Genomic DNA, 7,702 nt, shown 5'->3' on the forward strand with positions numbered 1-7,702 from the left:
TTATTATTGTTAATAAATAGTATCGACTGAATTGACTGTTGACGTATTATATAGATAAAAATTATTATAAAATTATTACTTATATTATTATTACATTGGTATATCCGGCGTGTTTTCGAGTATAGTTATTATTTCGACGAAGCACAATATAATATTATTATTATTTTTATTTTAGTCTGTATTTTTATAACCTTGACAAATTGACGAACGGAGAGTTCAATATTATCTTTTATCTAAAATCACGATTAATAAATGGTGTCTAAAATAAATGATATTAAGACGACGCGCGACGTGCATAACCAAAGGGAAATTACAATATTATTGGGAATTCCATACGTTTATCATAATATTAATTCGATTTCATCTGTGGCGTACGATAACGGCTGATTGAACCGACGAATGACAATATTTAAAATTTATATTTAGTATTAACTATTTACTTCATTGCATTTTCTTATTCGTATTTTCGTTATTACTTATTTCACTGTTAAGTGTTAGTGTTTACTCCGCCGTCCGTCGGCCATCGATTACATTCAAGTATTCAACATCATAATATTGTTTAAGATTTATCCTACTGTTCAAATGACAATTAAAGTTTTTTAAAAAAACACAATGTGGTCAATTGTACATTTTAAAATGGATAATACGGTTGAAGTTGTTCCTGAAAATTGGTGCATTAAAAAAGGTTATTGCGCATGGCCGAATACAAAAAAAAAAAAGTGAATTGAAAAATGCAATAATGAACAGAATAAAGCCAAAAAAACATACATTTAATTTCTTTGAAGCACGAACTTTAGCTTCTAATATTGGTGAGTTAAGAATATTAAAATTGAATTATCTAATATAAAATGTTTGCTTTGTAATTTATATTAATTTAATATGATTCTAGATGATTTTCAAGTTGCTCAAAAGAAATGCACTGTGGCAAAAACAAAATCTGATCTTTCTTCATCTGAAGACACAGTAAATCTTAGAAAAGTTCGAAAACGAAAATTAGTGAAAAACTCTGATTCTACAGGTAATATACATTATATAGGTACCTAGTATTTTACAATATTGTTGTTTGCTTGAACTATACTGATCTGACATTTCCTTGTGACTATTTGTTTTAAAAATTACCTGGTTAATGGTCTCCGGGTTAAAGACTAGAACACAGATAATGAGTGTATCTTAGTATCTTTTTAATTTTAATTGTACCTACATCTATAAAGTCATAAGTAAAACTATAGGATCACATTTTTTTTTTTTTATTGAGGGTGATGAAAATATATAATAAATTCCAATAGGTAGGTATATTATTATTCATTGTTAAACTGGCATATCTCTTTCAATATTAATGTCTTAATAGCTAAATTTGAGAAATAATCTTGCAGAGTTGCAGCAAGCATACTCATTGTTAACCAATTATTTATTTCATATGGTCATTAAAGAAAAATATTATTTGAATTATTATTATCCATAACATGCCTATCAATACCCATATGAATAAATTGTCTCTGCTTATGCGTATGAAATTGCAAATTTTTTGTTCACTAGTGTTCTGTTAGTTAGTTTTGATATCAGAGTGAATAATTTACCTATAATCAAACTTTTAGGTAAGAACATTGTCTATGATTAAGTATTGGTTTTTAATCAATATTTTAATTTTTAAGTGACCTATGTCCATTTTTAATTTTTACATTTTACCCCATTAATTGCTTATTAAAAAAAATATTTGGGAGGCTTTGGGTCACTACTTAGTTGCGTCTATGACTTTAATTTCAAGTTAAAAGTATTAACATAATATACTATATTATTACTATATAATAAAAACAAGCATTTAAAAGTAAAAAAAAAAAAATTATTCAAATAATATTTTTAATATGAAAAAATAATAAGTGTTTTTATTTTATAAATGTTAATATATATTATAATACAAAGTAATAATTCAGTAAATAATTATCTAAATACACTATGACACTATGTCTTTGTACTCTATTTGTACGAAAAAAAACATTCTTTAGTTTCTTTAAATTTCAAACTATTGCCAATTACATAACTTCTAAATATTTTTAATAGATACCTATAATTGATAAATAAAAAAAAATCTTAATTTTTATCTTATAATTATCTTTTGATTTCAGATGGAGAGTTTTCTGATGAGTCATCTGATAGTATGCCATCATTATCTTCAACAGGTAATTAATTTTAAATGTTAACTGTTTGTTAGTTATAATATATAAATTAGGTGTTTATATTAAATAAAAGCAATCTTAACTATATTATACTGATTTAGATTAATATGTATTTAGGTATATTATCTACTTTATTTTACAAATTAGAAAAAAATAGTTAGGTACCTATATTTATTATTAAGTCTAGTTCTGTAATATAATTCTGTTTACTAATAATATATAGTTAAGAGATAATACAGAAATGTGTAAAGGTAAACAAATGTATTTTTCATACTATGTTTTGAATACATATTAAATAATTTAATATGGTCCATTTCAGATGAACTCAAAGTTAAAAATCCTAATGAAGTATCATTAAAATATAGTATGCAACAGAAAAAACTTAATATTTCTAAAGACCCTGGATGGTCTCCATTAAAATGCTCAGTTATTGAATCTTCATATGGTAATTTTATTATTTTTTTGAAAAAAAAAATGTAAGTATACATATTTATACCTATCCATTATTTATATGTTTTAGCACATTATATTACATCAACTCCAGTTCTTCAAAAAACTGACCAATTTATCACAGATATTTATAGTTTGAATTCAAAATCGAAATACTACCATAATGATTCTGGTAATAGTAGTATTCCTTCAAAAGATGATGATGTTAATGCAAATACTATTTATTCTAGTAATTATATATATCTATACAATATATTTCTAGTGCATAAATTATTAATATAAATTAATTATTTCAAATAGACGAAACATCTTTGACTAATAAAACAGCTGTATCTCCTAAAAATATTGAGGACAATAATAGTTACTTAAATAGTAATATCATTACTAAAGGAGATAGCCCTCATTTATCAATTGGTAATCTATATACATTTTTTTTAACTTGCAAAATTTTAAAACTTCTATTGTTATCTAAGTATTTTATTAAGGTGTTATTATTTATATATACATTTTTTTTAAGCTAAAAGAAGTTTATTTTCCGACTTGGATAAATCTCAAAACCTTGGTATAATTGACAGTCCCATAAAGATTTCTACAAGAACATCTGGTATGTTTTAATTATAATTTATATTTTGACTCTACATAATTTTGTAGTTATATTTTATTATGTTCAATATTTTAACTTAGTTTAAAAAAAAAGTAATTATATTTTATAGTGCCCCGGTTACCTGTATGTTTAAAATATACTATTTTCAAAGTTCTAGTAAGAAAATACCTATAATATTAGTTTGTATTATATCTTAAAAGTATACATAGTTTAAATTAATACATTTCTTGCATATTTACTACATTTTGTATTAAATTAATTATTTTTAATTTTTTAAACCAATTATTATTTTTAGATAATAACTGTTCAATGGTATATAATATCATAGATAACCCATCTACATCCAATGAACAAACTGTTCACAAAGCTAATTAACAACTGAATGTATAATATTATAAAATACATTATAACAAATATTTTAACTATAGTTACTTAAAAAAATAAAAACTATAATGTCGTCTATATAAATTAAGTTTTATACTTTAAGATCCATATGTTTACTACTGATTGTTAAATTTAATTTGTTATTTTGAATGTGCTTTTAGTTGATAATTGTGTAATCATCAAAACTACTGAAAATAAATCATCAAACTCAAAACAACAAAAAAGTCTTCATAAAGGTAATTATTAGTAGTAATAATAATTAACACTTAACTGTTCGAACTATAATGTATATCTTAAATTATATTATTTCCTTGATTATAACTATTATTGTATATTACATATTGTAATACTTCAAAAATATTGGATTATTTGTATTTCATAATTGATTTAATTATAATACATATTGTTAAGAATTCTCCATTCCCCGCCCACATTTAAAATTAAATACTTGGGATACCACATTAGCAAAGTTAATTATTAGGTGCAACCAATGTATTGACATTAAAACATGTGAAGAATATAAGTCTTATTTAATTTTTTTTACTTAGATGACCAGTATACAAAGTTGTTGAATTATATGGTAACAATAAAGTACGAATTGAGATCAATACAAGAAAAATTAGACATCATTATTCAGCTAGATGAGGAAAAGAACTTAACAAAAACTAATGATTTGAGCATATATAACACTGGTGATATAGATAATAAATTACCAATCAAAAGTCAAGAAAAACTAGAAGAACTAGAAAATGATTTGTCTACCAACAAAAATTATCGGTGTCAAATGGTATATATATAATTTGATCTAAAATTTTATACGTGTATGAACTATTATTAAATAAGTATTTTATTTATATAGGTTAAACGTTTATCATCTGTGGGCGGAAAGTCAATAAAAATTATGGTTAAAAGAATTATGGCTTTACTATTTGTACCCGAAATATTATGTGAATTTTCATATAGTGGTCGCGGTAACAAAAAAAGATCGTTTGAAAAATTGCTAATTAATAAAATTATTTTTGGTAAAATAAACTTTTTTTTTTATTTATTTAAACATTGTTATTTATAATTAGTAATTAGTTTCAATAGTTAAGTGTTAACAAGCAAGATTAAAACATAGATAAATTTAAATAACAATATAGTAATTTTTATTTGGTACTAATAATTTATTTATTTAAATTTTAATTTTTTAGATTCTGTCCTTACAATTAAAAAATTTTCTATGGCTGATAACGCATCAAATGAAATCGAACAAGTGATAAAATACGTTCTTATTCAAACTCCGTTTAAAATCAAAGATAAGATAACAAAAGAATTTGTATAATATGAAAAAGTCTCTTAAAAGGGTGGGTGTTGCATTCTCTTATAAAAAGTTATTTCTAAATATAGTATATAATAAACAGTTTTTGTACAAAATTTCTTAGTATAAAATTTGTTGATACTAAAATATTATAATTTAATAAATACTACCTTTTTGAAGGATTAATTACAATATCAAGTATAACATATAATATATAAAATTTTTTTCTTTGTATAATAAGTATTAAATCATTTACAAAACCAGTGAATTACTTTCTATTCATATTAATTATTTGTTTAAATATAATCTGGTTTCATGTATTTTTTCTTCTATGGTACGCATTTATTTTGTGTACCTATATTTTTTAAATATTATATAATCACAAATTTTGTATTACATACATTTTTTTTTATTATTACTTTGATTGTTTTAATTAATTGTGTATGTTACTTACTTTTTCATTTGTTATAGTCTTATAGAATAAATATAGTATTATAATTTATAACAACAATTTAATATATACTACCTATTTGAAGGTTTAACTAATTAATAAGTATAATCTTGTTTGTATTAATAAATATTAAACCATTTACAAAACCAGTGATTTACCTTTTATTTTAGTGATTATTTGTTAAATATAATCCTGGTTTCATATATATTTACTTGTAATGATACATGTTATATTTATTTTACATTTTAATATTTTGTACTTTTTTTTTAATATTCTATAATCACAAAATTTGTACCATGTACAATTTTTTTTTTTATTAATTACTTTGATTGTTTTTGTTTGGTATGTGTATATGTTATCCATTTTTCCATTTGATATATGAAAAATATAGTATTGTAATTTATAATGCAATTTATTATTATTTATCTCTAGATAAGTATTTATAGTATATGTATATTGTTTACCTATAACCTCGTTATATAAAAAAATTGTAATAATAATTTCGATTGAACTATTTATTCAATTAAAGGTAAATCAAAGATTAAATGCATGTCATTTAATCTATAGTTAATGGTTGAATAAAGGTAGAATATAATTTTTATTAAGGTTTAATTAACATAATATTTAAACATTTATAGGAAGTTCAATTAATATCAAAAACAAATTAAGAAATGATCATATTAAGGTCAAATAAATCTTGAATAATTAGTTTTAATAGGTTAAATAGATATTTCATTTTTGACACTCAGCTAACATAGTAGATCAAGTGTTCATTCGATCTATTTTTTTGGTCCAAATGAGATTTATGCAACCTTTATTTAATCTTAAAACGATCACTATTCAATCAAAACTAAACATTCATTTAACTATAAACATTTAAATTACGAAATTCATTTAAAGTTAATTAAAAGTTGGCATGTTATGTGGGTATGAGCTATGAATCTTATAAACAATTTGTCATTACTCAATGTGCTGTGTGATACAAAATCCTTACATAATTCTGTATCTATTGCACTTAGAATTTAAGAGATGCATTAATCCACTGTTATTTTTATAAAATATAAAAAAAAAATCCTTTATTTAATGGTTTAATTTGAATTATTAATATTGTAAATAGTCCATAGTAATCTGGTCAAATTTATTTGGAATACCTCTATACTAAGCTTTACCAGTTGAGAAGCAAATAACAATTTGTACTATAGTTCACTGAGTAAAACATCAGCTGAGCTTGGTTACATTATAATATGCATATTTGATGATAAAATTCAGCCATTAGTAATATCTAAACAATAAACAAAATACATAATTATAAGTAAATATTAAGTAATTTAATATGATAGGTACTTATTAAATTTAGATAATGAAATCTTTAAGAAATGGCTTGTCTTGATGTTAATATGTAATTGTTACATAAGGAATCAACACGAAGTAGAATCATATTAATTTAAAACGATTACAATTAATACATGGTTAATTCATAATAGAAATAAAATTTTAAAAACCGTAATCAACCAACAACGTCAACATACGGAATGTAAACAAAACATAAAATATCACAGATATAGATAAAGTTTATTATCTATATCATCAGCAAGCTTGCTGCTGTGTACAATATTATATGTGATTATATCTAATTCCGTGAACTATACACATAGATAATAAATAATAATTATGACAAATCTATGACCACGGTCTTAGAAGATAATTCTATCTTCTAAGACCGTGTCTATGACTATACAAACTAGATATTATGGTATTTCTTTTTGTCACGGACTAAGAATAGAGAGTATCCATGAAGACCATAGAGTACTCTATATAGTTACTCTATGATGAAGACTCTAGTCTTCATGATAGTATCTTAGTCCGTGTTTTTTGTGAATACCACGATTGTAGATAATATATTATATGGGATATCTACAATCATGCTTTGGTATACCAGGTATATCTATGATAATATAAGGTATTATGAATTATGATAACTACATGCAATGTTTTTAGAAAAATTGATTAATCATGCCTTTTGCAAATGCGTCCTAATTGAAAAATAAAATATTTGTTTCAAATTAGAATACATGGCAATATTTAAATATAATATATCCTAGACTGACAAATCATCTCCGTTCAGAATCGTTTTTCGTATACAATGATACCTATTATTGCATTCAAATGTAACCTACCCTAGTCCGAGGTCCACTCCACCTCCTAATGTACAGCAGAGCGGTACCCACTTGCCGACTTTTTTTTTCTTGATTGTTGATTATTTTTAATAATATATAATGGACATATATTTAAATACAATTTGTTATATTATGAATAATGTGACTTTAATAATAAAAAAT

At 23.1% G+C, this 7,702-nt stretch overlaps 1 pseudogene; it reads left to right on the forward strand.

The window, feature by feature from the left end:
• Positions 1 to 269: 269 nt before the first annotated feature.
• Positions 270 to 5,021, forward strand: LOC126553143 (uncharacterized; annotated as a pseudogene).
• The last annotated feature ends 2,681 nt before the right edge of the window (positions 5,022 to 7,702 follow it).

Source organism: Aphis gossypii, unplaced genomic scaffold, assembly GCF_020184175.1.
Source record: "Aphis gossypii isolate Hap1 unplaced genomic scaffold, ASM2018417v2 Contig00075_ERROPOS54815, whole genome shotgun sequence".
Lineage (NCBI taxonomy): Eukaryota > Metazoa > Arthropoda > Insecta > Hemiptera > Aphididae > Aphis > Aphis gossypii.